At 43.6% G+C, this 24359-nt stretch overlaps 1 long non-coding RNA gene across 1 annotated transcript; it reads left to right on the top strand.

Moving 5' to 3' along the window:
• Positions 1-347: 347 nt before the first annotated feature.
• LOC116599063 lies at positions 348-14803 on the top strand. The gene is made up of 3 exons (XR_004289233.1): positions 348-429; positions 13789-13998; positions 14644-14803. It is a non-coding gene; the product is annotated as an uncharacterized LOC116599063 (long non-coding RNA).
• Positions 14804-24359: the final 9556 nt, after the last annotated feature.

Genomic DNA, 24359 nt, shown 5'->3' on the forward strand with positions numbered 1-24359 from the left:
ACACTCCCTCTGTGATATTTTCATATCTGCTGAGCAACCCTCTGGTCTTCATTTTCTTTCCCGCAGAGGCCTCACAGGTGGTGAATGTGGGTGACAGGAATATCACTCCCAGGGAATCCCTGAATCATTGGTCTCATCGGTGAATCGGTTTCTCCTCAGGAAAGTCAGGAAGAATCATAAGATTTGGTCACCTCTAGGCCAACCAACGTTAAGAATCCTGACCCCCTCGAGGAGATGAACGGTCAATCCGATTCAGCACCTCGGAGACCTGAGCCAACCAGCAGATAGACACACACACATCTGGTCACTAATTAATTCACCGAATATTTGGCGGGAGCTTCCCACGTGCCAGGAACTGCTCTAGACATTGGACAAGTGCACGTCAGCCTCCAAGGAAAAGGAAGCCCAGTGATTTGTAAAAGTAAAGAGGTAGATATATAGATAAACCAACAAATAGAAAAGTATCAGTGAGAAGTGCTATCAAGAAAATTAATGGGATAGGGACACCTGGGTGGTGCAGTGGGTTAAAACCTCTGCCTTCGGCTCAGGTCATGATCCCAGGGTCCTGGGATCGAGCCCCACATCGGGCTCTCTGCTCAGCAGGGAGCCTGCTTCCCCTCACTCTCTCTGCCTGTCTCTCTGCCTACTTGTGATCTCTGTCTGTCAAATAAATAAATAATTTTTTTAAAAAAATTAACAGGGTAATATTAGAGGGCAATGGGGGGCAGTCTCCTGAGAGAGCAGAGAGCTGATGAAAATCATGACCTTGAGATATAGGAACAAATTTATTTCTGTCATTGACTGCTGTCTGACCTTAGGCAGTTTTCTTAGCCTCTCTGTGCCTTAGTTTCTTCCTCTGAAAGTGAGGTTGATAACTGTAGGATCGACTTGTAGGCTTGTTTGATAGTGAATGAGTTTAGGTGCATAAAGCCTTTAGCACAGTTCTAGGCTCATCGTGTGCTGTGAAAGGGTTGGTTGTTACTATGGTTCTTATTTTTATTTAATTTGGCTGAGAGTTGAATGAGCAGAAGGACCAACTCTATGAATCAGGTAGGACATTTCAAGCAGTGGAGAAAGTGGATGCCAAGGTCCAAAGACAGAGATGCAGCTGGCCTGGTTAGTGTGGGCCCTGCAGGCTGGTGTGGCTGGAGCGGATGGAGGGGTTGGAGGAGAGGGGCTCCCATGTGTGGTGAGCCAGCCTGGGGCAGGAAGGGCCCGAGGCACTGGGTGAGATTTGCTTGGGAAACGTGTTGTTTTGCTTGGAGACTGGAGAGGGGCTTGTGGAGTAGAATGGAGTGAGAGCAGAGAGACCAGCCAGGGCGCTGCGTCAAAGCTAGGACTCCTTACACCCACTTCAAAGCCAACATGTGTAAGGGTCACCAAGGAGCCCTTCCACCAATATGTGATGACATAGTTAGCAGGGAAAAAGGAGCACAGAAACAGAATCTCTGGCCTCGTGTGATATTCATTATATATACATTATATACATTATAAATCTTAACTTTGGGCAAGAAAATGTTCCCTTTGGTGTTCCCATCCCTTTTCCTGGGGCCCTTCCTGAAACAAATAGGTGATATTTGTGCGACGCCCGAGGCTGTAACTTACATTCTCTCTTAAAGATGCTTATAGCATATGGATGTCATTCTTCCCGTTTGGAAGGATCTTTCGTCATCCCTTCAACTTGTGGAATGATTGCTGAGGTATCAGGTCAGGATTTTGTCACACTAGTCACTGCGGTGATGTCACAAAATGCATGCATTTATACCTGGGTCAAGACTTGGCTAGGGGCAGCCGGGTGGCCCAGCTGGTTAGATGTATGACTCTGGATTTTGGCTCAGGTCACAGTCTCAGGGTCGTGAGATGGAGCTCGGTGCCGAACATGCTTTAGATTCTCCCTCCTCCCCCTCTGTCCCTCCCTGCCCCTGCTCGCATGTGCTTGTATGCTCTCTTTCTCTGTCAACAAAAAGGGGGAGGGTTGGCTCTGTGTATAAAATGTCATTATTGCTAGAAGACAGGAACTGACAGGCTTTCTACTCTGTGACTCTTCTGTCCTTCTTGTGGGCTCTGGGTGCAAGCAATTTGCGTAGCTTAGCTTAGTTGGAAAGATCTCTAACTAAGTAAGGTCAGTTTGGCATAGATTTCTTTAGGTGTGTTTAACAGAGAGTCAGGTGATTTTGCCTTTTCTTTAAAGGATCAAACCTAGAACTTAAATCTCATTCTACCTACTGTATCCAAAATTGCTCCAACATCAAAAACCAGTTTTCAGAGTCTTGAGCTGTCTGCCTGATCTACTTAGATCCTGTCAGCTGACAACTGCGCTCCTAACTGTTCATTTAACTGGTGGTTTCCTTTCCACTCATAATCCCCCACCCCCCAAAAATTAAATTTAAATTTTTTTAAAAAAAAGAGTGAGACGTTGAGTCACTCTTTTCCCCTCTTAATAATAATCAGTTAATGAAATAATTATGCAAGAACCTAATTATTTCTGGGGCTTATTTTTCGGCTCAGTGTGGTTTTCCAAGAGTCTAAACGTTTCCCAAAAGATTGTTTAAATATATCCTGATCTATAAGAAGAGAATGTGTCTTAAATACACTTTCTTCTCTGGGGAGATGTGGGGACGACTAGAGAGTGCTCCGACGGCCTTGTCTGCCTTCACACAGATCTTACAGGCTCTAAGTTACACAATCAGAGATTAATTAATGCACTTATCTGCCTTTGGAGGTTTTCTTCAAAAAGTAGTTAGTGCTGTAAGAGCTAAGTCTTACTGGCCTCACAGTTGACTTCATTCTGACAAGTCAAGCGTTACAGAGAAGACTTACTTAGAGCCTGGAGCTGGGTGAGTAAGCCCCAAAGAAGAAGAAAATCGTAAAATAAAGTGAAGAGAAGGGAAACACCGGCCCCTCTTCATCACAGCAATGGTTCTCATTTCCCCAGAGGGCGGCCATCTTGCACCCACCCAACCTGTTCAGTCCACAGTCGTGAGCCGAGTTTCTTTGTTATTGAATAAGGACTCCAGCGTACTCAGGTGAAATTCGGGCCGTTACTCTGTTCTTCGTCATGAGCACTGCTCCCACTGACTCTGGAGCTGATTCTTCAGAAAAACCAAAACCAAACCCATATATTTTCACTGCGCTGGGAGCTGAGAAAACAAACGAGCAAGCAGAAAATCCAGGCAGACTGGGCTGCCTGTGAGCAGAAAGGCAATTGGATTCTATCAATATGTAAATAAGAAGTGCCCTGTGCACCTCACCAACAGGAATGATCTAGGTGGACCCTGGCCACCTGCCATAAATGTGGCTGAGAACAATGAGGGAAACTCTGAAGCGTTTTGATCCAAGCGTGCAAAACTCTGGGCATGTGCGCTGCCCTTCAGTGAAACCATCCCTGCTACGCATATGCTTTCAGATTGTTTGCTGCCGTCAGAGCAGATGGCTGTAAGGGGGCCAGGGCGGCTTCTGTTCGAAGACGAGCCGGCCTGCGTGCAGGTGCACACGCGCGGACCCGGACACCAAGACGCCATGTGGCACTGCCTATCGACCTTTGAAACAGCAAGCTACCGAAATACATATGTTTCTTTGAGGTGTAAAACCCATCTGCTTGACTTCTAATGAGAACTGTTATCACACTCAAAAGTCTGTTGTAAGTCTTGGTTTGGTCTGGAGCCCAGTTCCACGTGCTCACTACAACCCGACTGTCCTCCACAGCCTAGAGACCCTCTCCCTCGAAGATGCTCTGCTTACATCCAGAGGCGCAGGGAACTGGGGCTCACGTCTGCTCTTTCTGTCGCCTCCTGAAGCACACCCAGCACGGGAGCACACCTTCGGATTCACACCCAGCTCCGAGACGACTGCAGTCCAGGCATGGTGTGCTGGCTCTCCAAGACCCAGGCCAAGAAGACTTCCTGACCTGAGGGGATAGAAGGTGTAAAGATACTGATTAGTGTGGCTGGGTCAAGCTCATATATTGGTAATTTTGGTGGACATAGAGCCAGTGTGAATCTCAGAGTTAAAGGGAATCAGAGGCCCGTGCCATGTCATCCATTATTATGAAGGATTCCGGGACGTCACTTCAGTTCCTCGGCAAATACTGACAGAACATTGAATAAGGAGAGGAGAAACAATGAAAGAGTGGAAGCACTCACATCTTTGGCACTGGGAGATGTCCAGAGCTCACGGAGTGCAAGGACTCTGCCCGGGGCTCTGTGACAGCCTTGTGGGTGGACACAGCTCTGGTCTCACTGGGCTTACCCTGGGGGTGGGGGGGACAGTGATTAATATCAAGAAGCCCCCAGTCTGCAGGAGGTGAGACTTAGCATAAGTAACCGTGAGGCTGTGTGATATAGGCACCGTGTAAGCTCACAGCAGCTGGCCAGTAGTACGGACACGGGGGTACAAAGAGAGGGGATAGAGGCACCATCTGACCTGAGCTCCCAAGGACAGGCAGAGCCATAACGTGTCACGGTCAGGATGAGAGAAGTCTCAGGAGGGGAACAGGCATGCACAAAATTCTAAATCTAGGACACTGCAGAAATTAGTGTCATGTTAGTGGGGAGAGCAGACCTGGGCAGGAAAGTAGTGGGAGAGGAGTAAGTTCGTTCAGATGACGAAGAGTCACTACTGGGTGCCCCCTCCATAGCCGGACATTGTTCTCTGCTCGGGGGCACGGCAGCAAACCTACCAGAGGCCTATCTGCTTGGGGGATGTGATGGGCAGCTGGCGAAATGGTCCCCAGTGAGCCATGCCTCCTGGAGGGTCAATACTGATGCAATACTGTTACTCGTAGGTGTGGCCTGGACCTCGGGACTGGCTTCTAATGACAGAATGTGGCAAAAGTGATGGGAGGTCCCTTCAGAGATCATGTTTTCAGGAGGCAGCGATCTCAACTCTTTCACTTTTCCTGGCGCCCATGACGTGAGCTGTCCCACAGAAAGACCCACACGGCAGGGAACTGGCCGGTGAGAAACTGAGGCCAAAAATGGCTCCTCCCCACATTAAGTTGACATGACTGCAGCCCTGGTCCAAAACTGGATTACAGCCCCATGAGGACCCCTAAACCAGAGACAATCAAAATGACCTGTGATTCCCTATCCCCACAGAACCTAGGAGATAACAAATGTTTGTTATTTTAAGCTGCAAAACTTTGGTGTAATTTGTTATGCAGACATAAATAACTGATACAGGGGAAAAATAATTTTTTTTTCTCTCTCTCTCTCTCTTTCCCTTTACATACATGTAATGACTTCTACAGGCAAAAATGGGCCACCGGGAGCTGGGGGTCCCAGGGAGCAGCGGGAGGAGATGTTGTTGCAGTTTTGTATGGACTGACCGGGGCGACTAGTAGGATCATGAGATATTCGAACCAAAGCCTGAAGGAGGGAGAGGGACCGGGCAGTGGGATTGCTGGGGGACAATAACTAATGGCCTCAGCCACAATGCCTTGGACATCGTGGTGTGGGGTTTGAGGAAGCACAAAAGGCCAAGGTGGCTCCCGGCAGTAATGGATGAGGAAGGGGTTGGTTATCTTTGAAGTCAGAGAAATCATGGGGAAATGAATATGTAGGATTTTAGCGGCTATGGGAAGGCCATTGGATTTAATACTGAGTAAACTGGAAAGGTCTTGAAGGGATTTAAGCAAAGGCATGCTGTATGCTGTATCTGAGTTACGTTAAAATATACATGTAACTGATTGCTTTATAAAATGTTCCACAGGACGGCGAGGGAGGAAGCAAAGGTGTTAATCAGGAGGCCATTACAATAACCTTGAGGAGACATCATGGGTGGTTCATATCCAGGAGGTAGCAGATGGTAGGGTGGGAAGAAAGTATATTTTGAAGGTAGGGAAGACGTGATTTATGGATGGATTAGATGTAGGTGAGAAAGAAAGACAAGAGTTGAGAATGACTCCAGTGCCCTGGTGTGAACATCTGTAAATGAAATTTCCATGTACTCTGTTGGAGAAGACTCTTTAAAGAGTAGGATTTTTGAGGGGTGGGGAGAGCGCTGTGTAACCCGGAGTGTGTGTTTGTTTGTTTGTTTTGCTTTTAATCTATAAAGATTGAGTTACTCCTCAATGATGGCAAATAAGCTTTGGGGTGTCTGCCTCTGGAGGTCGGGGAATCCAGGCGGAAGTTCTAGGTTTGGGAACTGTCCAGGTACTGATGATATTATGAGGCCAGTTCCTCATATCCTGCATAATTTTAAGAGGTACCCCTTTCTTTTCATCCTGCAGAACATTATTCAGATTGAATACTATGAGGACTAGGATAGTGGAATGATGAAAAACGCTCACCCTGTATGAGACTGGTGACACAACTCAGGCATTAATGGTAGAAAAGAAGGGGAGAGGTCTGCAGACTGGACCCTGGGAACCCTCACACTGGATCTTAGGGAACAGAAGGGACCAGCAAGGGGAGGCTCAAAAGAGGAGCCCAACTCTGCAGGTGGGATGTGTCTGAAGAGTCGGGAAGAGAAGTTCCGCCAGGAAACGTAGAGTAAGCAGTTGTGTACAGTGCTGCTGCAGGATAAAACACGATTAAGATCATTATTCAACTGATTGATTGGACAACGTGGAGATCTTTGATGATGTGCTAAAAGCTAGTCTGTGGAGTGGAGCGGTGGTAACCTAATGGAGTCGATTCCACGAAACGCAAGAAGACAGGAAGCAGTCAGTGCACACAGCTCTTGCGTGGACGTCTGCCGCGAAGAGGGATGAAGAGATTGTGAGGTAGCTGCAGAGGGAACGAGGCCCGAGGTGTGTGTGTGGTGCACAGTTTCAACTTGTAAGAGAGAAGCAGTAACGGTGGGCCGGAGGGGAGTAAATGTTGGAGTGAGGATCTCGCTTGTGGGACAGGTGAGGTGCTGACCCCATCCCACACACATGGCAGCGGGCGTTGGATGAGAATGCGGAGCGTTCATCTGCAGGGAAAGAGGTGACCGCACATCAGGGCCAATCCTGGCAGGTGCACACATGGTCGTGGGGAGCCTGTGGGATTTCCCTTTTGGTTGTGACTATTTTCTCAGTGAAACAGAACATGGTTCCTGAGAGTGAGGCTAGGGGAGGAGAGAGGCAGGGAGTGAGTAGAGACAGAAGGAGATAGTTAATTGCCCACTCAGAGCGTGGAAAGGGGACTGGGCTATGACACGGTTTCTCCACAGCGCTAGGGTCACCTGGTGTTCGTTCAGTCTCTTTCGGGGTCCACATGTGAAAGGAGACCAGTCAGCATGATTATGGTTTTCTCTGTAACGTTTCTGCTGTCCTGGAGCAAAAACAGATTAGGTGCAAAGTGAGCTTTAATGAGGGGCTGGGCCTTTGCGGAGTGAATGCAACAGCACAGGGAGGAGCTCGAGTTGGAACGAAGCTGTCTACTGGCAGCAATGAGGACAGGAGGAAGAGGGATTATAAAATAGGAGCATAGATGGACTAGAAAAAGCAGAGGGCTCAGAACTTGTTGGGGCCGTGGTACCAGAAGGAGCAGGCAAGAGAGAAGGAAGATGGTGGTGGTGAGTGGGGCTCGGGCTGCAGAACCAGGACGGCCTTCTTCACGAGGGAGGGCTGGGTCGAGCCGCTGTGCCTGTAAGGTCGAGCTGATGGGTACACACGTGACAGGAGGCAGAGGGCTGTGTATAGACCATTAGAACAGCAAAGGTGATTTTTTTGACAAAATGCTCGTTTAATTTGCATTGTTTTACACTTAACATCATCATCTGAGAATGAGACTCCCTTAATAGTGACTGTCTGAAAGAGGCAAAGATAGATTTCTTTCCATCGTGCACCTGCATCTGGTCTGTCTTGTCAGTTGTTCAAATATCATTAGCCATCTGGCGATGAGACCAAGGAAACAGTACTGCCTGGGTGTATCATGACACCCTGTACCTGTAGGCTCTATGTTTGGTGGAAGCAGGAGATTTGCACATGCTCGGGACTGTGCCCTCCTGTACTGGGTCTGGCAATGGGCAGCGTTACCCCGCTGTCCAATACAGGCTTTGGAGAAATGTTTAAAGCAAGCCATAGAGGCAATGCCCACAGGAAGATATCATTGAAAGGATATGTGAAAGTCGTCCTTTTACTGAGTAGAAAAAAATGTATTTCACAAATGATTGTGCTGTGGTATAACTTTACTTTCAATGTCAGCATTTGAGAATAATGTTAGAGAATCATAAAATGAGAAGAAAACTTACATAACTTCTCTCCTGATCTCTCATCTCATTGAGATAAAGGCATCCCTGTTATCTATCTCAATAGCCCAGCAGCTTCAAATGTTGTTTTTAAGATAAGCCTATTTGGAGGAAAAGGTCCCCCATTTTTGTTACTGGGTTTCCAAAACTAAAGAAGTAAATACATGGGGGAAAGAACCTCTTCCTCAAGATCCAGCTTTGCTCTACCCAAATTCCATACCAGGTAGATTTAAAGCAAAGATGTTTGTATTACCTAAGAGATAATTTTGTTATAGGAAATTCTGTTGCTCCTTTTTTCTCCTATACTCCTATAAGAGATAATAGTATATTAAACAAGAGATATTTATATTTCCTTTGAAATGACCTAAGATTATTTTTCTGCTCTCTGAATATTAATCAAAGTTAAGTCATGGAAAGCTCATAAGCAAACATTTTCTAACTTCCAATGGGGTCTTGGGAAAGACGTTCATGTATCTCTTTATTATTGTTTGGCTTCTCTATGAAGCAGTGGGCATAGGATCAAAAGGTCTTTATTACATGTGACCTAGCTCTCCAAGGCGCAGGTGTATCTGCTAGCCCAAAGGACTGGAATAAAACTGATGTATTGCTGTCCTCCTCAGAAGAGTTGTGAAGAATTACACATAAAAGTCTCTGTCAAGATAGCACCAGAGACGGAAAGAAGGAATCGAATGGATGGAAGGAGGGAAGGAAGGAATGAGAGGAGGAGGAAGGGAGGGAGAGAGGGAAAGACCGGAAGAAACGAAAGCAGAGCTGTGACTGAGGACATTTGTGACCCACTGATGAGGAAAGTTCCCCCCCCGATCCGCAGTGTCTGTGCTCCAAGACGGAAAAATTGCTCCAGCTGCCAAATACCACAGCCCCCTTGAGCTGTTCCAATCAACTGGAATATGTTTAATTATATTTCACTTATTTCGTTTCCCTAAGGAGGGCAATTCAGGAATTTCTTTTATCTCATATCAAACTCAGAAAGTTACTCTTTTTACCAAATGGGACAGAAAATAATTGCCCACCACCGAGTAGGAATAGGAGGGAAAACTGATATAACATAGTGACACTGCCTTTGTCGTGGAGATTTGAATATGTAAAAGAGAAGCGTTTCCAGGGCAAGGACTAATTAGCAGCAAGTATCTTGCAGGGTGTTTTGGGAGGAACAACTCTTAGGGCACATTAATAAGTAATCAAAAAGTTAGAAGGAACTTTGATTAACTCTAGGTGGTGATTAGGAGTATCTGCAAACTCTTCTTTGAACCCTGGCGCATGGGAGAGAATAATCCGTCAGCTTGGCCCAAAGGAGCGCAGGAGGACGGAAGTCAGTGGACTCTGGCCCAGCTCAACTACCAATATGACCCCCAGGACGATGGCTGCCGTCATCGCGAGGCCTACGGCTTCTTCAGCACTTACCAAAAGTCCAGCTCCATCATAATATCTCACTTGGAATTATTTAAGGAAAAAGGGACCATAAACGTCACGAGGAGAGAGACAAAAACTCATGCAGCCTCGTAATCGAAGGCATCAAGTACAGGACTTGACATAGAGTAAGAACTCAATAAATGCCATTGAACCCCACGGAAGAATGATCCAGGCTAGGGTAAAGCTTGATTCATGCTGCCCAGGGGCCTTTGCTGGTTCTTTAGTACGGAAGACAGAACACTGCTGCTGGAATCTTTAGTACATATTAGGTCTTCAGGGAAGACAAGCCCGTTCCGTCCCCAAAACGCTCGGCCAGATGTGTCCCATGCTTGAGCTCTTAAACCTGCAACACGTCATATACTCTATTTTCGTTCTTACTGCCTCCTCAGTCCCGTCCCCAAATGTCAGCTTGTCCCAGGAAAGCTGTGTTGTCCCTGGCTCTGCTCCTACATGGAGGGCCCAGTGTGCACATGTCGGGGGAGAAGGGGAGCTTGCTAATATTCGGGGCGTCAAGCAGGTACTCAGAAAGTGTTGCCTCCGTGCTGGAGGAAAACTGACCCTGGAATAAAGCTGTGGTGGTTTAGCCTCAGAACTCTTTTTAAATTTTTATTTAAATTCCGGTTAGTTCACATAGAGTGTAACATGGGTTTCAGGAGTAGAATTTAGTGATTCATCTCTTAGATACAACACCCAGTGCTCATCAGGACAAGTGCCCCCCCTAATGCCCATCTCCATCTGCCCCATCCTCCACCCACCTACTTCCATCCACCCTCGGCCTATTCTCTGTAGTTAAGGGTGTCTTACGGTTTGCTTCCGTCTCTAGGCATTTACCCAGAGGGTGCAAAATTACAAATTCCACGGGATACAGGCACCTGAGGTTTGTAGCAGCATTACCGACAGTAGCCAGACTATGGAAAGTGTCCAAGTGAATGGATAAAGAAGAATGGATGAATGGATGATGAATGGATAAAGAAGAGATGACACACACACACACACACGAATATTACTCAGCCGTCAAAAAGAATGAAACTGTGCCATTTGCAACAACATGGGTAGAGCTGGAGAGTATGACGCTAAGTGAAATAAGTCTGTCAGAGAAAGACAAACACCATACGATTTCACTCATACGTGGAACTTCAGAAACAAAGCAGATGAACATTGCCTGAGTACTCTTAAAAAAAAAAAAAACCTGAAAACCCAGAGAGTTTCTAGATAACTGATTCCATAACAGTGTTCAAGAATATTTAAGGAATACAAAAGATGTCTAGTATCAACAGTAAAATTCATCACCTCTAATATCCAAAAAAATTACCAGGCTTGCAAAGAGAGAGAAAAATAATAATGAGGAAGTCAAGAAATGACACAGATCCCTCTCATGCCAATTAGAATGGCGATCATCAAGAAAAAACAAAAAAGACAAGCAAACAAACCTCCCCCTCCTGTCCAAAAAAAATAAAACAAGAAAGAGCAGGTGTTGGCAAGGGTGTGGAGAAAGGGGACCCTCGTGCGGTGCTGGTGGGAGTGCAGGCTGGTGCAGCCGCTATGGAAAGATGGGCCTCGGGGACACTATGCTAAGTGATATAAGTCAGAGAAAGACAAGTGTGATCTCACTTAAATGTGGAATTTTTTAAAAAGATAATAATGGAAAAAAGATTTGTGGTTACCAGAGGTGGGAGCAGGGAGAAGCGGACTGGAGGAAGGCGGTCAGAAGGCACAGACTTCCAGTTATAAGATCGCTAAAGACTGGGGACATCATGCTCTGCGCCATGATTCTAGTTCATACAGGCACACGGGACGTTTGAAAGTCGTTATGAGAGGACCTTGTGTGAGTTCTCATCACGAAGAACATGGTTCTCTCTCTCGTATCTATGTGAGATCATGGGTGTTAGCTGAACTTGTTGCAGGGGTCAGTTTACAGGAGATACAAGTCGAGTCGTTAGGCTACACGCCTAAAACTTACCCAGCGCCAGGTGTCAATTTTAAAAAGCGTCAAAACATTCATGAATTTGAAGGCGTTGCAATAGCGATGATTCAAAATGAAACAGAGAAGCAAAAATAGCTGAGAGAAGGAAAGAGAGAGGGGAAGGGAGGGAGGGAGGGACGGAGGAGAGCTCCTCAGGGAGCCGCGGGGCCACTCCAGGGTGACCTCGGCGAAGAGGAGGGCCAAGAAAAACACTTTAGGAAATAGCCGGGGAACATGCTGTAAATCTGATTCTGTGCAGAATCTCACAGATCCAAGGAGAGCCAAGAAACCCAAGCACAAGAAGAATGAAGCACATGTTAAACGAACTACTCTCAGCCAGTGGTAAAATGAAAATCTGAAACCAGCATGAGGAAAAAGCCACGCTGGAGAGCGTCTAGGGGACTAGAGATGGGTGGAGAGCAGCTAACGTAGCTCCAGTGGCTAACCCGCCGAGGCAGGGAAGCGGGCTTCACAGTGCATGGGCTGGGCTGGTCAGGAACCCCGGGCCTGGAACCTGGATGAAGGGCAGACGGTGCCCAGCAGTAGCCAGAGTAGCTGAAAGGAGACAAAACATGAAACCGCTTCACCCGGTGAACATGCCTTTAAAGCAAATGAAGGTAAACTAAAGACTGTTTCAGACTTCCAAGGGTGAAAGAATTTGTCCCTAGCAGCCTTGTGCTGGGGGAACTGGTGAGGGAAGAACTTGTAGCAGAGGTAGAACGACATCAGATAGAAATCTGGATCTTTGCTAGAAAGGGATGGCAACAGAAATAGTAAATGTGTGAGTCATAGCTGCTTTCCGGGGTGGGGGGTGGGGGGGGCATGTCTCCGTTCTGATACCACATCTACAGTCATGGCAAGAAAGTGTGGGTCCAGATGCCACGCCTGGACCTAAATATACCCCATGACACTTAGGACCAGAAGGTTCTGAGCAGTCAGAGAGAAACATGGTTTTCAAATGCATGTGCCAGAAGCTGGCCTGGGAGTATGTGTCCAACCATCCGATGTATGAAATATAAGCAGAAGGCTTTGCTCCTTTCAACAAGCGCTCAAATGGAAATTTTCTACTTTTAGTCCTGTTAACCGATAGAGCCATGTTTATAGTGACGGATGTAACATGTATTTATATGTGCATTTTTTGAGAAAGAATTTTATTGTGATGGTGTTTGTAGGGCACAGACCTGTACCAATTCTAGACTTTCTACTCTAAACTTGTGTGGATCTGCTGATTGTATATATCCCAATATCTCGAATTGCATCAGTATGTCTGACAGGTGTGGTAAAGCCTCGTACTTCTAGTAAAAAGAGGCTTGCAAAATCACCATCAATGCCATTAAACCATCTGAGAAAGCAAGAGTTCTAGCAACAAAACTACACATACTCACCGACAAATAACTGTAGGCAGCCCAAGGGTAATTAGATTAAATGTTAGGTAGTTCAGTGCAACAGAGTGGCAAGTCACAGTGCTTTCAGGTTACTCTTGTGCCGGCTTTAATTCCAGATTAATTTTTTCAATTATCAATAATTAAAGACAAATGACAGCTGTGGTGAGGAATAGCTGAATTATCTTTTTATTTTCTCTATAGAATAATCTATATTATGATAGCTTCATATTATGATAGCTGGAAAAGAAGATCCAGCGTATTCAGCCAGAAACTGTGAGGAGGAAAGAGTACTGTAGAGGATATTAGAAATTTAGGAACAAAATATTACATTATTTCCTGGAATTTATGATGATATATTTGTCAGTTCTTAAAAATGGGTAATTTGCTTTTATCTTATTTTCTATACGTATATTTATTTCTATATTCCATTTTGTATTTGTTATTTTGCTTTATATTTCTTAAGACTTGACTTTAATTGGATCATCTTTCAGCCCCAAAACCCAGTCTCTCCACCTCACATTAAACTTCGGTGGGGTAGCTCCTTCTACAAATTTTATTTATTTATTTATTTTTAAGATTTTATTTATTTATTTGACAGACAGAGATCACAAGTAAGCAGAGAGGCAGGCAGAGAGAGAGGGGGAGAAGCAGGCTCCCCGTTGAGCAGAGAACCTGATGTGGGGCTCCATCCCAGGACCCTGGGATCATGACCTGAGCCGAAGGCAGAGGATTTAACCCACTGAGCCACCCAGGCACCCCTCCTTCTACATATTTTAGAATGCAGCTCTTCTATTAGACACTTTTGATGGAGGTTTTATTATCTCCCTTCCTCAGGTAATTATATTGGGGACAGTATAATATAATCGATCCAGAAGAAAGAATTATTTATTAGAGAAAGGAAGATGAATTAACAGAAAATCCTGGTCTTACCAAACTGAATGGTGATTATTGGACGAATGGATCATACATGACAAAATCTAACATTTGCATATTTGGGAGTGAAAGCCGAACTCTGTCGTCTGGAGCTCTGGGTCCTTTGGAAAGGTAGGTTTTCTCCAACCATCCTTCCCTCTCTTACCTACAATGTCTCTGTCTCAGTAGATTTGTCCTTATGCCAGTAGTCTCTGTTTATCTCCAGTCACCCAGATAAAATCCTGCCTCCCTCCACACTTCCACAAAACATGCGTTCATCCTGTAACTTCAGTGAACCGTCCTGGGAGAAGCTGGGACATTGACCAGCTGTAATCTGAGTCCCATCTTTCACCTGAGTGTAGATAAATGGAACTGTGCTATCTGGAACAGGTTCCAGATAGAAGCATAGATCCATGAAAAATGGATGAAGCCGTTGGTCGCAATGTCTTACTGTGGAAGACTGTTTTTGTCCATTACACCAGACATGGTGGGAGGAAGTTTTCTTCTGTTTTGCCCAGGGACATTGTTCGGGAATTACAGGTTCTCAGATGCCCTCCCCTGAGCCAGCAGCGAGGTAGCCCTAAATGCTCATGAAGGATTCTCTTGCCTATTCCTAATCTTATGCCAGTCTTCACTGTGCACATTTCCTGGTTAAGTCAGTTTCTTATCAGGTGAGTAAAATGACCTACCACCATGTAATGAATGAAGCAGAATTCACTGTCCTTATAAATTCGTGAAGGTCAAACAGAAGGGGGGCATGTTTGACTCATTCCACAGTTCAGAGGATGGAAGGTTTTCTTTCTTCTCTGGAGTCCAGAAGAGAAGCGGTGCTTTGGAAAGTTCACTGGAATAGGAGAAAATAAATTTCCTGCTGAGCTTTGAAGTTTGATGTCCTTAAAAAAAAAAAAAGCTTAAATTTGTTGGTGATACTTTTCCACCTTCCAGAAACCCACAACAGATACTCTGAGGTGAGCCCTCTGATCTAGTTTTTCTGTGAGTAGAAATGTTATGCGGAGATGGGTGTGGTTATGACGTCAAAGAGGAAGGGGTATAATAGGGCTTGTCTGAGGGTTGCCCCCCCTTCAAAGTTAGGACAGACCTAGACCCCTTAAGGCAGGAAATGTTTCCTGTTTCTGAGCCAAGTTAATACTTTACTGAGTGTCCTTTCTAATCTTAAACACTTTTTTTTTTAAGGTTTTTTTTTGGGGTATTTTAAAAAATTCATCTCAGAGGTAGAATTTAGGGATTCGTTTTGCATTTAACACCCATTGCTCATTCCATCTATTTATTTTATTTTTTTTTTTTTAGAGAGAGACAGAGAACTTAATTGGGCGGGGGGGGGGGGGGGGAAGAGAGGGGAAGAAACCCAAATGAACTCCGCACTGAGCACAGAGCCCAACGCGGGGCTCCAACTCATGACCCTGAGATGACGACCTGAGCCAAAAGCAAGGGTCAGAGGCTTAGCCGATTGCAAGTGCCCCTCAAACACATTCCAATGAGCCAGTTACAAAGCCCAAAGGACAGGCATCTTGTGTGGCGAGGAGGTTGTCCCTGCATTTCCCGTGAACACACAGCTGTAGATATGAGATCTGAGGCTAGTGCTGAATAATTTTACCCCGTGTTGTCGGAAAGGAACCCCTTGGTCTGTTTGGACATCTGTTTGTCATTAAAGAGACCACATATGTATGTCACGGATTTGGAGCTGAGGATTTACGTGGGGGCACACAGCCGCATAGGTCCGTTTGCTTGTTATTTATGTAGGTAGAATCATTTCTCCCGCTGCCCACTGCTAACTGAATGTCATTTGGAGAATGAAGCAGCCCTTGGGCAGGTGAAAATAGAACCAGGAGGGAAAACAGTTCTCTTGTGGTTCACGCAGACTTTTTGCTCGTCTTTTAGTGAGTCTGTTTGTTTAAGATGACTTTAAATCCGCATCGGATGGTGTTTCCTGTGTACTGCACCCTCCCTGAGCTCCCACCCCAGCCTACACAGACTGGGCGGCAACTGGGGAATTCGACACCTGGGAGAACTACGACTTTCCAACTACAATGTGTAGATGGGATTTTTAAAGACATGGGAAAGTCTAGTTTGTGCAAAAATTGCTTCACCATCAGCTTGCCCTTGTGCCTGAAATTGCCACAACGGACATTGGATGGATGGTAAGACTTTGAATGCGTATTTATTTCTAATCAAAATATCCATCATTGACCCAACAGATTATCCAGTTAGCCAACTGAAACTAGAAAGATTCTGTACTTTTATACTTTATAGCGTCTTAACTCGGTATAAAGAAGGAGATTGGAACAGGCGCTTTGCTTTTAAAAGGTCATGATTTAGTCTGCAGACCTAACCTTGTATACACTTGTGCTTTTTCATCTGATTAAATCCTTTTCTATCAGTACCTCCTGACTTCAGCTTTGATTACTCAACTCCATCTGACTTTGGATCTTGCCTTGGCCCATTTTTGTCTTAATATCTGTAATTCCCTCTGTCCTGAAAGTCAATTCTCCAAGAACATTTTAACTTGTTTTCTGGCCTTGATTCTGATGATTTGGCTCTCTTTTCTATAATACCAGAGATTAAAAAAAAAAAATAAAGCAAGGACAGCTTCCCCTTCTGACACCTGGAGCTTTATAAGGTTGCTGATGCTATGAGAAATGGAGAGAGGGATTTTAATTCAGAAGTCAGGGGGAAATGAACGGCTTGGAGAACACTGTGTCAACAGAGAAAGATCATTAATCCTTATGAGAGGGTAGGAATCCAGAAAACATTTTGTCCGTTTGGTTATTGCCAGGTAGAAACACACCCCTAAGTGGGTACTTCCCTGTGGAGTCCAGAGTCCCCCGTGTGCTAAGCCCAGGCTTGGAGGATTTCTAGTGTTCGCCAGAAGTTTCCAAGTAGGTGAGACCTACCAGTAGAACTTGCAGCCCTCCCCGGGCTGCTTGTAAGGGAGTTACCTTCACTGTTGGTCTCTTTTTAAATTGTTTGGAGACCCTAACCTTGCTAAAGCGCTCCCCCTCACTGGTAGTCTCTGGCCTTTGGAAGCCTGTGGAGCATCTCCACAGTCTGCACAGTTTTGAAGCAAGAATAAGAGCCTGCCTTCCTTCTTCCTCCTCTCAGCCCAAGTATCTTCTCCTTTGTGAGCATCTTGACCCATTGTTGGATATGGATCGGACTTCCTCTTCTTCGTCCAGGTTCCTGAGTATCTCTGGCTGCACTGTAGGTTTCCCTTGCTCACACGTGTGCGTGCATCGGAAATGAGGGCTGTATTCATTTCCAAAGACTTCCTGGCCCAATGGCCTGTGAACAATAGGTCCTCAACAGTATTTATTGAGTGAATTGACTCTAACAACCTTTTGAACTTACATAACATGTTTTCCAAAGCTTCGAAGGTAAACATGTAACTTATTTAATAATATTGCTATTCTTTAGAGGTGACATATGTATAAAAATGTGGAAGTCACCGAAAATGGTCTCAAAAAACATTTCATTTCCTGTTTCCTGTTTGTGATTTGGTTTCACACTGTCATTTTTTTGTTGTTGTTCCTTTTCGTTGTAGAAAAAGCTGGGAAAAAGAGGCTCCTAGAATCACATCTTTATCTTTTGGGAGAATTATTCAATGGAATGTTCTGGGAAAAAAGTCTGTGGCTACATGATACTTTTTCAGCTGTAATCATACTCAATCTGTGGTAGATATATCTAGTCTATCTATATCTATATATGTGGGAGATTGGTACAGATAAGAGCATTTCCTACCTTAGTTCCACCCCTGGATTTCCTGATTTTTATCTGACAGGGTGTGTTGTGCTGACAAGGTTTAGAATAAAACCTGATCTCCATTGCTTACTTTTCCCATTGCATTCCTCTAGTGGTACGTAAGTCGTCTTGCTCTGGGTGTCTTCACACTTGAACTTGGAGAGTGCAACGGATCTGAAGTCTAGTCATACTACCAGAGATGGACTAAGCAAAATAAGGACCCTGAGCAGCTGCCTGAACTTGCACTCTTTCCAAGGGCAAATTCTTCTATGTTATTGTATTGATTTAATTTGCATTCAAATTGCTCAGAATTTTGGCGGTGTGTTTTCACTTGAATGATTTGCTATCAAATGGGGAATGAATAGAGGACATGTACAGACTCAAGTGTGGAGCTGAATTTTAAAATATTTACTGATTTTAATAGAACCGTATTAACACCATAACAAAGGATAAACTATTGCACCAAACGGGGGTTTCCCATTATTTCTTAAAGAGACCCTAGAAGGCAGCATTGACTGTGAATTATCGTAATGAATTTGATTTTACTTAGCATACAAATGCATTCAATAGCTGTGTTAATTTTATGTTGTTGAGTTTAAATTATTAATTTTTTCATTATAATGAAATTATAATTTAAATCAGTCGTTCCTTTTGATGCCTGTTAACCGCAGGATGCAATAACTATCATTTAAGTGTTCGTTTTATAATCTGTGATGTATATTTAATGTGTAATGTGTTTATTATTCTAGCCATCTGACTGCTTAAAATACAAATAGAAAAGACCTTTCATTATGTGTTTTGGCATTCTTGCCAGTAGTTAAACCTGCCTTGGGACCTACTGAAAATTTTAATAGTCAGTAATATTTGCACTGTCATCTGTCACCGCACCATGCCAAATCCTGACCGTATAGCAATTGCTCGTGGCTTTTCTGGGTTAAGGGAATACAAGTGCTTCCTACAGCAAGTGCACTGAGACCACATGTCAATTGAGCCGGACTGATTCATGCTAAGGTGAACTTTGTCTGTGGTGTTATCTGTGTACGTGCAATGGATGATGGCGTTGTCTCTTCAGGAACTAACTTACTTTTTGCTAGTGTGGAGGCAATATACTAGAGGGAAAAACCGTCTCTCTTTCATGGGGTGGCAGATGGCAAGAAGCACAGTGCTAACTGTTTAACAGGTGTTCAAATATTTTATAAATAAATAAAAGGAGAAAACATGAATAAATGAAGTAAGCAGAGACACACGCAGTGGAAATACACTGGGCTCCCGACCCCACAGTAGAGAGACAGAAATCGAACTCTTCTTGTTTCTTCTCCGAAGAGATTAGGATCAAAGGGAAAGATAAGAAACGAGCATATTAAGTTGTGAACAGTTAAAAGGAATAAATAAAACCATAACAATAAGTATTGTTTATTTGGAACCTGCAGTGCACCTAGAATTACATAATTAACCCTCGGAGACTTCTTAGCAGTAGCCACTGATGTTGCCATTTTGCCTAATTTGGGAAGACTTAACTGATTTTTCTCTGGTTCACGTTGTGTTTTTATTAAGCCCAGAATCACAAGCAGGTCTGTCCTATAGGCCTACTCCTAGGACATTGCCTCCTCCTCTGTACAGCAACTGCGTCCATGCTTATGATTTAACTGGTTAATTATAACTAATAGACTCCTAAGAGAATGCTCCTTTGAATTGATCCCTTTTCTATTTTTCCTTTGACTACTGCAGAATTGGAGGGAAATATGAACTACATATTTGCTCTGACATTGCTGTGGGAAATGGACTAAGCCATTCCTGGAACACTAAAGAAGGGTCAGTAAATGACAATGCAGAGTGCGTGAGGGGACATTGTGGGCTTCAGGGATTCCAGGATGAAAAGCACTGAATTATAACTTTGTAACTTGGCAGGGTGTTTTGCATCTTGGATGTTTATACACTGAACTCAGTCTTTCTAGAATTAAAAACAAAATAAGACAAAAACAAAACAAATACCATAAGAAATGCAAGGTTTATTTTGTTATTTTATGAGTTCTTTATTATTTTCAGACCTGTAACATAAATTCTATTCCTGAAATAGTTCTCAAATCATTAGGCAACTTGGCTTAGTTGAAAAAGTAGCTTCCTTTTCTAATGAGTATCTATACACCAAGAAGATGATGATTACAAACTTTGGATAAAGTCCCTCAAACTGAAAGAAGCCTGTGGAGGACTAGGAGCCAGTGGAGACTCTAGAAAGGCATGAAAGTGACCAGAGGATGGGGGAGCCTATGGTGGATGGTGCAATGGGCTGTGGCGTTACCGAAAGTCCTGGGCGGCTCATGGATTTTTCTGGAAAGGAGTGAATTATGTTGAGGTGTGATTACAGATTATTAGACTTTGTCCATGTGACCAGTTTAATTTTCACAAAACATTGTTCTCAAAATACCACATACAAGATGTGACTTGCGTATCGAGAGATTCTATTTGCTTTTCGTTAGCAGGAGTAACGCATGACAAGAATGAAGCCACTCAGATGGTTGAAAGGCGAAGCAGGGATTGATGCTTCAGGGTGAACTAAAAAGGTAAGTTGAGAACCTTCTCAGTTGGGAAAGGTGAGTTTTTACTGTAAATCGTCTCCATCTCCTTTATACAAGACACCCTTCATTACTTCTTACCTAGACTAATTGTTCTCCAAGCTGAAGTGATTTTCTGAAGAACACCTCTGATCAAGAAAGTCCTTTGTTCAAGAAGCTTCAGTGATTTCCATTGTATATTAAACAAAGGTATTAAGGAGGAAATAGAGTTTTTGAATTTCTAGGCACTTAACAGAATCTCATTTAACCTTCAGCAGAGCTCTGTGAAGTAGGTAAGGTTGTATAACGAAGACACTCGAGCTTCATTGAAAGCAAGCAACCTGACAGGACTTTCTGGGAAGGAGATACTCATGTATCTTGTTCATGTTCTCCGGGACATATTTGAACAGCCAAATATTTTCTCAGTCTTGCTTCTATAATGTTTTATACGTACATAATAGCCACCTTTCTTTTTATTCTCATTATAGGAAGACACAAACACACAAATTGGTGTAAAAGTTTGCGCATATGGGGAAAAGAAAAACCCAGCTGACATGGGGTAAGCACACAAACACACACCTCACCTGTGCTTCGTCCTGTGATGTCTTCATTGGGCTGAGACAGGGCAGGCTCTGCAGGGACCCAGGCCTGGATTTACCCCACACAGGTGAGCACCTCTACTCTCCCAACTCCTTCACCACCAATGTAATAGTAGTGAGGAATATTGCAATGGCCTTTGTAGTCATAGTAAGTAGTACAAAAGGGGTAGTGAGGCTACTCTTTTAAAATTTTATTTATTTATTTGACAGGGAAACACAGAGAGAGAGGGAATACAAGCAGGACAGTGGGAGAGGGAGAGGCAGGCTTCCCGCGGAGGAGGGAGCCCAATGCAGGGCTGGATCCCAGGACCCTGGGATCATGACCTGAGCCAAAGGCAGACACTTGATGACTGAGCCACCCAGACGCCCCAGGATACTCTGTTAGTATGAAGAGTGAGTTTTAAAATTGTGCTTTTTAAAATTCTGTAAGTAAAATGAGTTACTGAAGAAAAGTTGAAAGTTCTTCATAGAGTTTACACCGTATCTCTAGTACCCAACTCTAATACGACCAGTTGTTTTCCTACCAGAGTGTGGGATTTTCCAGCAAGCAGATGTGGGCACTGAGGAATGTGAATAGTGTTCGAGGTCAAGCAATGCCTCTTGAAGCACCCATTAACTTAGGAGCAGGAAAGAATGTGAAACGAGCAGCAAACAGGAATGTCTAGATACCTGGGAACAGATTTGTGGGTTCTAATAAAACCCAGTTGATTTTAGATACACTTAACCAAATATGACAATGATGTCATTAATTATTATAATAATTGAAAGGCATAATGGTGTACAGGGGGAGAAAAATAGCTGAGAAATTAAGAGACCCAAATTTCTGTTGCAGACTTGTGGTTCTATGATGGGTACGTAGCCCAGACCGCCAATAAGCCTCAGTGCGTGCGTTTGCATGAGACAGAACAGCTAGGTTTCTTTCAGTTGTGACACTGTGATTCTGTGGGATCCACGGTGGACTCTACACCCGTTCTTGCAAAAAGTATACCTAACAACCTTTAGTAGTAAAAGCATTTTTCTTTTTACAAAGGCCACGTTCCCTTCTTTCTTTGCTTTATCTACTCCCCCATTCTTACGTATTAATCAAAAGAGATAGGAAGTATGCTGGACAATTTCCGTCCCTTCCTGAACCTACAGTAAGGAAGGTATGTGAAGACACATACATGAAACCCTGGACAAGGTAAATATGAAAAGAGTTTAGTTTTAAGATCTGCTCAGAGGCTTGGAAGCCAGGCAGGGATGTAAGATCCTGGGGTAGAGGTGGAGGGTGGGGTACGCTCTAAGGAGGGAAATCACACTTCAGAGATCTATTTAAGGAAACAGCCCTTAAATATTTTTCTCTGGGCATATCTCCTCCCTTCATTCCTCCACCTCTCAGCCCCTTTTGTCTTTTTAAATCTCACTTTTATCTTCAAAGTCAAGTTATATATTTTCTATTTAAAGCCTCACATAAGCTCTAGATCACGGCTTCCCTGAGTGTGTTTGTTCAAAAACTATTCCAACCCAGGACAAAAGGCACACCATAGAAAAAATAATAATTCTGTTGTAAGGATGAGCTGTGGACATAGTGAAATCACCAGAAAAAATTAGGGCAGTAGAATGGTTGCAGAAAATGACACTGAATCTCAAGCGAAAATCTTTAAGCAACAAAGAACAGCTATCCCTAGGGTAAGTAGGTGACTCAGATGTGAAGCCTAATCTCACAACAGGTGATTCAAGGGTAAGAGGCGAAGAGTGGAGGCATTCTCTGGTTATGCCAACTTAGGACAAGGGACACATACCCCAAGGAAAGGGTCTCTGGGTCTTGACGAGTAGAAGTTTTTGAGGTTAGTAGGAAGATGGTCAGAGTCTCATGGATTTGGCAATGTAAGTATTGATGATTTGGCTTTGCATACTTTTCTTGGTAATGGGAATGGAAGCCCCATTGAAGGGGAGTGGGAAAGATTGAGAGGTGAGGAAAAGGACTCAGTGACCATGGCCCCCACCTGAAAAACGGGGAGAGGTGGTCTTGGGTCAGAGGAAATGTGAGGTATTACAGCTTTTCTTCAACTAGGAGTATGTTTATAGATGATACAAGTTCCCCTGAAGAAAAAAGTAAATGCCTTATGAAGGAGAAGGAGAATGCAGCAACAAGAGAGAGGTTTTTGAGTGGATGAGAGAAGCCGGCCTCCAAAGCTAATGTGTGTGGATTCAGCTTCGATCGAAGGAGGCGCACTCTGTTGGAGTACTTTGTATAGTTTCCACTTAATCCCAGGAAAAACTAAATAATATTGGTATAATTATGATCCTCGTTCCACAGAGGAGGAAACTGAGTAATGAAAAGATTAAGTGAAAACACACCCACCCAGTGTCACATAATAGTAAATAGTAAATAGTAGAGTGAGGATTCAGACCTGGGTTGGTTTGAATCCCGATAGCGACTCTTCAATATGGCAACGATCACTTGGTTAAAGGCCACCAGGAGAACACCTATGCAAGTCAAAGCTGTGCTGACTAATTCACAAGTGGCTATGATGATGACAAATATCATTAGCATTTTTAGAAAAATCTCATTTTGCCTCTGATCTATTCAGTTATTTTATCCAACATATTATTATAGAACAACGAACCAACATGTAAGTGTACTCACCCTGATAGATTATGGCATTCTGGAAAAGCACAGGTTGCTTATAAAATCCGTGTAACTGATTCTCTAGAGAGCAAGTTGAACTAAGGGAAAACGAAAATTCCTAAACTGGATTAGAGACCGTGCTGTGAGTTCCTCAAGAGTCCTATGACCTTGTTCTTCTGGAAAGAGGTAGAGCGTGTACCTAGGGAGAGAGCTATTCTTTCAACCAGTTCAAACTTAAATATGCCTTGTCTTGCTACTATAGCTACAAATATCTTCATAATTCTACAGTTTGGTTTCTTACAAATTCAAATGTATCTTTAGTGGTTGAAATCCGAGACCACAGGAGATTAAAAGAATGTACAATATAAACTGTAAAATGATTTTCAAAGGACAGCAGCAAATGACGTTAGTTACATTAGCAACATTGAAGCATAAGCATTCAGGGAAGGAAACAAACACCACCCAGTTTTATAATAAAACTGATGTATTTGTTAAACCTCAGTCATCTTGTTACATGTCCGTGTCTCAGAAAGAGCTGTAGAACCCAACCTAATAGCATGTGTAGATCTGTATGGTTTTGGAGAGCTGAGGCAATGTCTATCTCATATATTGTTTTATTATCAGAACCTATTATACTGCTACTGCTTAATATTAGGTCCCCAATGTATACTTATTAAATTACAGAACAATGCACACTTTTATTAACAAGAAATTTGTAATTTTGCAATAGCTTTAGCTTTAGGGTGATTTCTGGGAATTATGTCTCATTTCATTTTACTCTGAGGGATCATATATAACTACCGAATGACTAAAATCCATCTGAAAGCAACGTTAAGTGTTTAGGACAGACATTAAAAACTTGTGTCAATATGATTTTCATGGGACAAGGATCTTCTCATTTCAAAACAAAATTCAAAATGAAAGATCTGGGAGTTTTGTGTGTATTAGAACTATTTCTGTGTTCGATGTGCTCAG

This window comes from Mustela erminea, chromosome 9 (genome assembly GCF_009829155.1).
Source record: "Mustela erminea isolate mMusErm1 chromosome 9, mMusErm1.Pri, whole genome shotgun sequence".
Classification (NCBI taxonomy): domain Eukaryota; kingdom Metazoa; phylum Chordata; class Mammalia; order Carnivora; family Mustelidae; genus Mustela; species Mustela erminea.